The sequence below is a fragment of the Palaemon carinicauda genome, chromosome 30, assembly GCF_036898095.1.
Source record: "Palaemon carinicauda isolate YSFRI2023 chromosome 30, ASM3689809v2, whole genome shotgun sequence".
NCBI classification, from domain to species: Eukaryota; Metazoa; Arthropoda; class Malacostraca; order Decapoda; family Palaemonidae; genus Palaemon; species Palaemon carinicauda.
The window spans coordinates 26,890,071-26,897,570 of record NC_090754.1 but is presented as its reverse complement, the minus strand read 5'-3'; the positions used below and the strand labels follow the sequence as shown (position 1 = coordinate 26,897,570).

The 7,500-nt window shown below is 36.5% G+C and overlaps 1 protein-coding gene across 4 annotated transcripts in view; it reads left to right on the top strand.

Moving 5' to 3' along the window:
* Nucleotides 1-7,500, top strand: part of tim (timeless) — a 251,784-nt gene that overhangs the window by 18,665 nt on the left and 225,619 nt on the right. Inside the window, exon 1 of one of the 4 annotated variants that reach the window (XM_068353516.1) lies at nucleotides 414-613. The exons of 2 other annotated variants lie outside the window; for them this stretch is intronic. The gene's annotated coding sequence lies outside the window, so the exon portion shown is untranslated. Of the gene's footprint in view, nucleotides 1-413; nucleotides 614-4,055; nucleotides 4,200-7,500 lie in introns of those variants that run through there. One more of the 4 variants, XM_068353515.1, reaches the window with a different exon arrangement.

Here is a 7,500-nt window from a genome sequence, read left to right as displayed (position 1 = left end):
CTATTTTCCCTGTTGGAGCCCCTGGGCTTGTAGAATCCTGCTTTTCCAACTAGGGTTGTAGCTTATCAAGTAATAATAATAATAATGATAATAATAATAATATCTGGTCAGTCTCTAGGGCATTGTCCTACTTGATAGGGCAATGTCACTGCCCCTTGCCTCTGCCATTCATGACCTGCCTTTAAACCTTTAAACGTTTAACTGCTGATTGGGACTCGATTAATATCTCCTGCATGACTGGTTATTATAATAGTAAACCACACCTGAGAAGACATTTGCGTATTGGCTATCGATCAACGCACGTTTGACGTCATTGCACACCTGTTCTTAAAGCAAGTGATAGCTTTCACAGATGTATCTACAAGGCAATTCTTTGGATGTGCATGGGCCAGCCTGGAACACTTTTCGATACCTCTGCAGGGCGTTGAGAAGAAAAGACGAACTGAAATTGTTTGGCTAAGAAGCAAGTGCTACACCCAAGAACACACAGAGTTGCAGGATACCAGTGGTATGGTACTGCACATGTGACGTCGCAGTACCTTGACCACGAACTGTCTTTGTCAAGTTGATATCTGTGAATACATTACTTTTGAGGAAAACGACCATTTCTCTGGTACTGTTGTGTTTCTTTGTCTTTTCGTAGGTGGCTTTTCTCTATCGTTTTGTTCTGTCTGTCATTCAAGAGTGATTTTGAAATTTTCTTTCGATCCCAGATTTTAAGGTTTGTGGCCTAAAGCGTGCTTCTACTATTTCAAACCTGCACATTTCTGTCTATTTATTTATCTATATATATGTATATATATATATATATATATATATATATATACACACAGTATATACACATGTATATCCATATATACATATAAGACCTATGTTAATGCATGAATCAGAAGCTTGGTTTTGAAGACGAAAAAAGGAAGCAAACCTTAGGAGGAAAGAGATGAGAAGGCTAGGTGGATTATGTGACTACCACTTCTTGAAAGATTGGAAAATGATGAAATAAGAATGGCAGGTGTAGTCAAGATTACAGACATGATAGGAGTGTCACGATTGGGATGGTAAGGACACATGGTGGGAAGGGAGTTGTATGTTGCTTGGGAGGAACCTGGTAGGGGGAAAAGATCAAGAGAAAGTCAGAGAATTGAATGGTCAGATAAGGTGAAGGATGATAGGAAGAGAAGAGATTTGGTGGAAGAGGATGCCTTTGGTAGAAGGCGTTGGAGATTGCGCATAAGGCAACCGACCCCTTAATGTAGGGATAATGGCGGGGAAGAAGATGATATATGTATATGCATTTATACTGTATATATAGTATATATATCAGAAAAAATGAAAAGTTACCTTAATCCATGCGAGAGAGAGAGAGAGAGAGAGAGAGAGAGAGAGAGAGAGAGAGAGAACTTTCGTAATAAATTGGAATATTGCATGTTTGTTAATGAAGGATCATGGTCTCAGAATGTAGATAAAGATTCAAGCTTTTAGGTAAATACAATGTTTTTACTATTGTTTGCGTGTACGCAAGTTATCTGCTTAATGTTGTCGCTTCTGCTGAAAGCCGATTACCTACAAATCTCCCAATGGCGTCGTTTTTTTTTTCCACATTCCTCCATTTTATATCTAATTTTGGACAATTTTGTTTGATGCTTTCTTTTAATTTCTTCCTTGTATTTAGAATTATATATGAACTAGTGTACGCAACCCGTCAAAATGAAGGCTAAATATTTATAGACTAGAAAAGCATTCTGGGCGTGCAGACCTCCACCACAGCAGCTTACTTTTCAAGACCAGCTTGCCTTTCCTGAATCAATTTAGTCCAAAGACGTATTTTTTGGTCGACCTTTTCCTTGACCTTGACCTTTGACACTTTCACGTCTCAACATAGCAATTAAGCTAATCCCTGAAGTTTCACTACTTTGAGTAAAATTGTGGCCAGGAATTTGTTCACAAACAAACAAACAGACAAACAGGGGCGAAATCATACCTCCTCTCAATTTCATTGGCGGAGGCAATAAATATGCACTACTTTCCGGAGGGAGGGACGGGGAAAGCTGAGCGTAACCAGAAAGACATATTTTCTATATTTATAAATATATATATATATATATATATATATATATATATTATATATATATATATATATACCAGACACTTGTTCTTTATTATATAGTGAATATTACTATTTCGCCATATCCTAGTTTGAAAAATCCCTCGACACTATAGTCAATTTTTATTAACGAGGTGCATTTGCACTGACTCGCTATGGTAACCTTTCAGCTTGGAATAGTTCCCTAACCCCTGATTGGTTAGAATTATTTTGTCCAATAAATTAGAGATTAGGAAACTTTTCCGAGCGAAAAGGACACCCCTGCGAGTCAGTGCAAATGCGCCTCATTAAAAGAAATTGACAATAGTGACCGTCTCTCACACTGGCTCTGTTGACCTCACGGTGATCCAGTGCTGGCCACACGAGACTCGCAAACCTTGTATATCCATAAGAAATGGTATTTGGAATGAAGTGGTGAGTAATTAAGAAGCATTTAAAACTCTCATCTAGAAAAAATATGTATTAGTTGTCTATATATATATATATATATATATGTGTGTGTGTGTGTGTATATATACAGTATATAAACATATATATGTATACAAAACACACACACACACACACACACATATATATATATATATATATATTTATATTCATGTGTATATACAGTATATAAACATATATATGTATACAAAAAATACACACACACACACACACACACACACATATATATATATATATATATATGTATAATATTATATTGTTCCTCTTAGGGGAAGAGGAAGTAGTCGAACAAGTTTACCACAAACCGGACTTGTTAATAACTGAACGGAGACGTGGGTTGACCTAGGTTATGTTAATTGAATACATGCATTGCAATTTACAGCATTTCTCCCTTCCTAGTTAATTAAGCAGGTGTTCAATGACGTCACTATGTAATTCAGGGTTGAGTAAAGAAGGTTAGGTTAAAGAAAATTTATTACATTTATAAATGCTATAATGACCGGTGTAGTTTTCGAGTTCAGCCTATCATCAATCTCGTCTGATTAAGCATATCAGTCCATGTGCTTTTGGAAGTTCACAATTGCTTTGAAGATAAGCCTCTTGCGGACTCTGTGCCCTGCATCGTTTTATCATTTATCAGGACATGTGGAACGTAAGTATTTGTTTAGTGAGCACAGACCTATGATAGGACTTGGGTGTACTCTGGCTGCTGGTATGTCTGTTTGTCTGTCTAAGTGTTGGTGCGTTTTTTAAATTTTTAGTATAACTCTGAGAGCCAAATTTGTGAAATAGGTATTCTGATTGTTAGCAGACTAGGATCGCATATATATATATATATATATATATATATATATATATATATATATATATATATATATATATATATATATATAGATATAATATATATATATATATATATATATATATATTATATATATGATATATAGATATATATATAGATATATAGATATATATATATATATATATAGAGAGAGAGAGAGAGAGAGAGAGAGAGAGAGAGAGAGAGTTGTGAACTGTCAATTCTTAAAGAGCCTTCCATGATATCACAAGAACAGGATGTGTGAGACTTAAGAGGCACTCGTTATCTAGCCAGAGTGGACAGCACTTATCAGATATGTCAACAGACTTCTCTAACTCATTCATAGTAGTTGTGGTTTTAAGCTTCACGATTCTTTAACGAAAGGTTAAAATTCATTTGAAATTCAGGCAAAATCAGCTACCGTTGTCTAGGCCAACGCTCTGTGCTAAGACTCACGTGTAGCTTATCATTCGTTTCTGAATTTTTATCCCCTTAATTAACGCTCGGTCCTCCCCAACCTCGAGTCCATCCCAACATCGTGTTAGTAAAGCCAAGGTCTATAGATATAAGGTTAGGTTAGGTTAGTAAAGCGTTATGCTCACTGTTGAGATACTAGACCGTGGTTATGCTACAGAGAGCTGAGATAAGGATTAGTCAAAGCACAAGCATTTACTTGCGGTAAGGGCCAGTCCAAACGCACTGGGGCAAGAGTGCAGTTCACGTTGGTTTCATCTCCTGCCTAGGAAAACTTTGGCGTAGATTCTCTTCTACAGCTTCTGTCACCGGCAAACAATAACTCAATGGTATCGCAACGTTCATCTCTCTGTCGTAAGTTTGAATTTCTTCCTCTGTATTTCCGAGAGGGCTAGAGATCTTATCCGGGCCGTATGGGAGTTCAAGTGATGAACCTTATTTTGAGGTGAGTGGACATGATCAAGCCCTCTTTTATCTTAGAGGGGTTGGTGTGGGTATACGTTATAAGGCGTAAGTTTTCCCAATTAATTTGCTTGTGATCAGCTTTTTTATTCTAAGTTTTATTTTAATTTTTTATTCGTAAATATAATAATAAAAGCGTAGGCTGCTGGGACCTGGTAATTCCAGGTTTATGAATGAAATTTGATTTGTAGGTGTTCGATAAGTTTTGTCGATATTATTATTATTATTATTATTATTATTATTATTATTGTCATTATTATTATCATTATTATTTCGAATGCTCATATTCTTTCTGGATTAAGAGGAAAGACCGTCAGCTTACCTAGTAACCACCGGCATGATTAAGCGTCCTTGTAAGAGTGCACTTGTGCCTGTCTCTGATGACGGGCAGTTTTGCCTCGTGACTGAATCTCACAATAATTTTAATTTTTATAATATTCAAGATTGGTTATGTTTTATTTCCCCCTAAGTAATTAACGTTATGGTTCCTGCTTTCTGGATGAGAGAGAGAGAGAGAGAGAGAGAGAGAGAGAGAGAGAGATTCACGTCCCCCTAAGGTTCTCTTTTGACGTTACACACTTCAAATGGCAAAACTATATATATATATATATATATATATTATCTTTTATGCATGTATGAAGTGATAAGAAAGTTTCATGAAAATACATTGAAAGGAGATTAACACTTAATAATTCATCCCATCATAAACATTTGCGCTGAGAGAGAGAGAGAGAGAGAGAGAGAGAGAGAGAGAGAGAGAGACTATCAGAGGTTATCATTACTTTTTCAGATATTTCATACTCGTTACCCGATATGTTTTTTACCCATGGTTTCCTAATGATTTTCATTATTTTTTTTTTGCACTGAAATTTCTTCGGAAATGGTTTGAATGCTGAGGCTTCTACATTAGGCAGCTTTTGGTGGGTGTTGAATATATTGACAGGAAGCTTTGGAAAAGTGATTACTCATTTTAAATGGTGTAACAGCAACATGCTAGTTTAGAACTTTACGTGTGCATAATTATTTTCTCCGTAATTTCTCCTGTAATAAAATTCTTGACAATATTATTTGGAGAAGATGGTGGCCGATGTGGTAACGTCCCTGACTGGTGAACGCCAGACTGGGGTTTAGAGTCCCGCTCAAACTCGTTAGTTTCTTTGGTCGCTGCAACCTCACCATCCTTGTGAGCTAAGGATGAAGGGTTTGGGGGAGCCTATAGGTCTATTTCCTGAGTCATCAGCAGCCATTGCTTAGCCCTCCTTGGTCCTAGCTTGGGTGCAGAGGGAGGGGGCTTTGGTGCTGACTATATGTATATATGGTCAGTCTCTAGGGCAATGTCACTCTCCCTGCCTCTGCCATTCATGAACAGCCTTTAAACCTAGTAGATGGTTCGTGAAATTTCTTCTCAGTAGTATGGTAACTGTTAGGTTTACTATAAGCCGTTATTTCGAGAGTGGCACAAGATAGTTTTGACACCAGCAATTGTCACTTGACATTATTCCTTGATCCATATTGTATACTACCTTTTGGATTATCGGTGAACTTGCGCCTAGTGTGCTGTATATTTCCTGATATTGCCATTGCTAGGCTCATTTTCATCAATTATAGACCAGGGTAAATTTGCTCGGTAGGATTTGATTTAATGATTTATGATAATTAAAAAGGCTTTTATTACGTCATTGGAGCAGAACATTACGAATCAAGGGACAAAAAAAAAAGGGGGGGGGAATTCTACGCGTGGGGGTCGGGATAATATTAGGCTGAGTTTTTATGAAATGTTTAAAGAATCCTTGACTTTCAAACGAAGCTTTTATAATTTTGATTAATAAGAGACTTTCGAAACGCATACAAATACATAACAAACTTTGACTGGATTGAGGATATATTTTGTAAACGGAATGAGGTCTCTTAAAAAGGGTTCATAAAGACAGAATGAAATATTTTGAACAAGGGAACAGTTTCTTCCATTACACTTTTGGCGCCATCTATTATCTCATTCTACCTAATGAGGTCGGTGTTCCACTGCATCCACCCTCTAAGAATTTTACAAAAAATACCACAGAGCTGTAATTATTATTATTATTTGCTAAGCTACAACCCGAGTTGGAAAATCTGGATGTAATAAGCCCGAGGGCTCCAACAGGGAAAATAGCTCAGTGAGGAAAGGAAATAAGGAAACAAGAGAAGTAATTAACTATTAACATTTATTTTAAGAACAATAACAACATTGATATACACTTTTCATATAAACTATAAACACTAACAAAAATAAGTGGAAGATAAATAAGATAGAACGGTGTGCCTTAGTGTACCTTCAAGCAAGAGAACTTTACCGCAAGACAGCGAAAGACCATGGTACAGAGGCTATTGCACTATTCAAAACCAGAGAACATAGGTTTGATTTTGGAGTGTCCTTCTCCTAGAAGAGCTACTTACCATAGCTAAAGAGTCTCTTCTACCCTTACCAAGAGGAAAGTAGCCACCGAACAATTTCATTGCAGTAGTTAACCCCTTGAGCGAGAAGAATTGGTTTATGTTATCTGAGATATATATGATGAGAGGTAATGTAGATTTCACGACAAATCTTTTTTATAGCAGAGTCTTATTCCTATACAACTTTTGCTAAATGATACATTGTGGATCATCGAATACCTGGGTTTCATCGTAATTAACCACGAGACAACCTCTTTATGTTCTGGCCCTTTCTGGGAAGCATTCATTCTCGACATCAAAGGGGGGATATTTTTAAAACGTCCACAATAGACTGAATGGAGGATGCACGAACGTGCATTTGCTTTTTTTCTTTGTTGATATGAGCCACTGATTCTATTTGTAGATTGACTTTGTTATTATTATTTTATTATTATTACTAGCTAAGCTACAACTCTAGTTGGAAAAGCAGGATGCTATAATTCCAAAGGCTCCAATTGAGAATAGCCCAGTGAAGAAAGGACTTAAGGAAATAAAGAAATTGTAGGAGGAATAACGAGTAATGTATAAAGACTATCTAAGCTCAGTATCAACGTTAAAATAGAACTGTCACATCTTAACTATGAAGAGAAACTTATGTCAGCCTGTTCAGCGTAAAAACATTATCTGCAAAATTGATCTTCTGAAGTTTAAGATTTAACTGCCCGATTAGGAAGATCATTCCATAATCTGGCCACAGCTAGAATAAAACTTCTAGAATGTT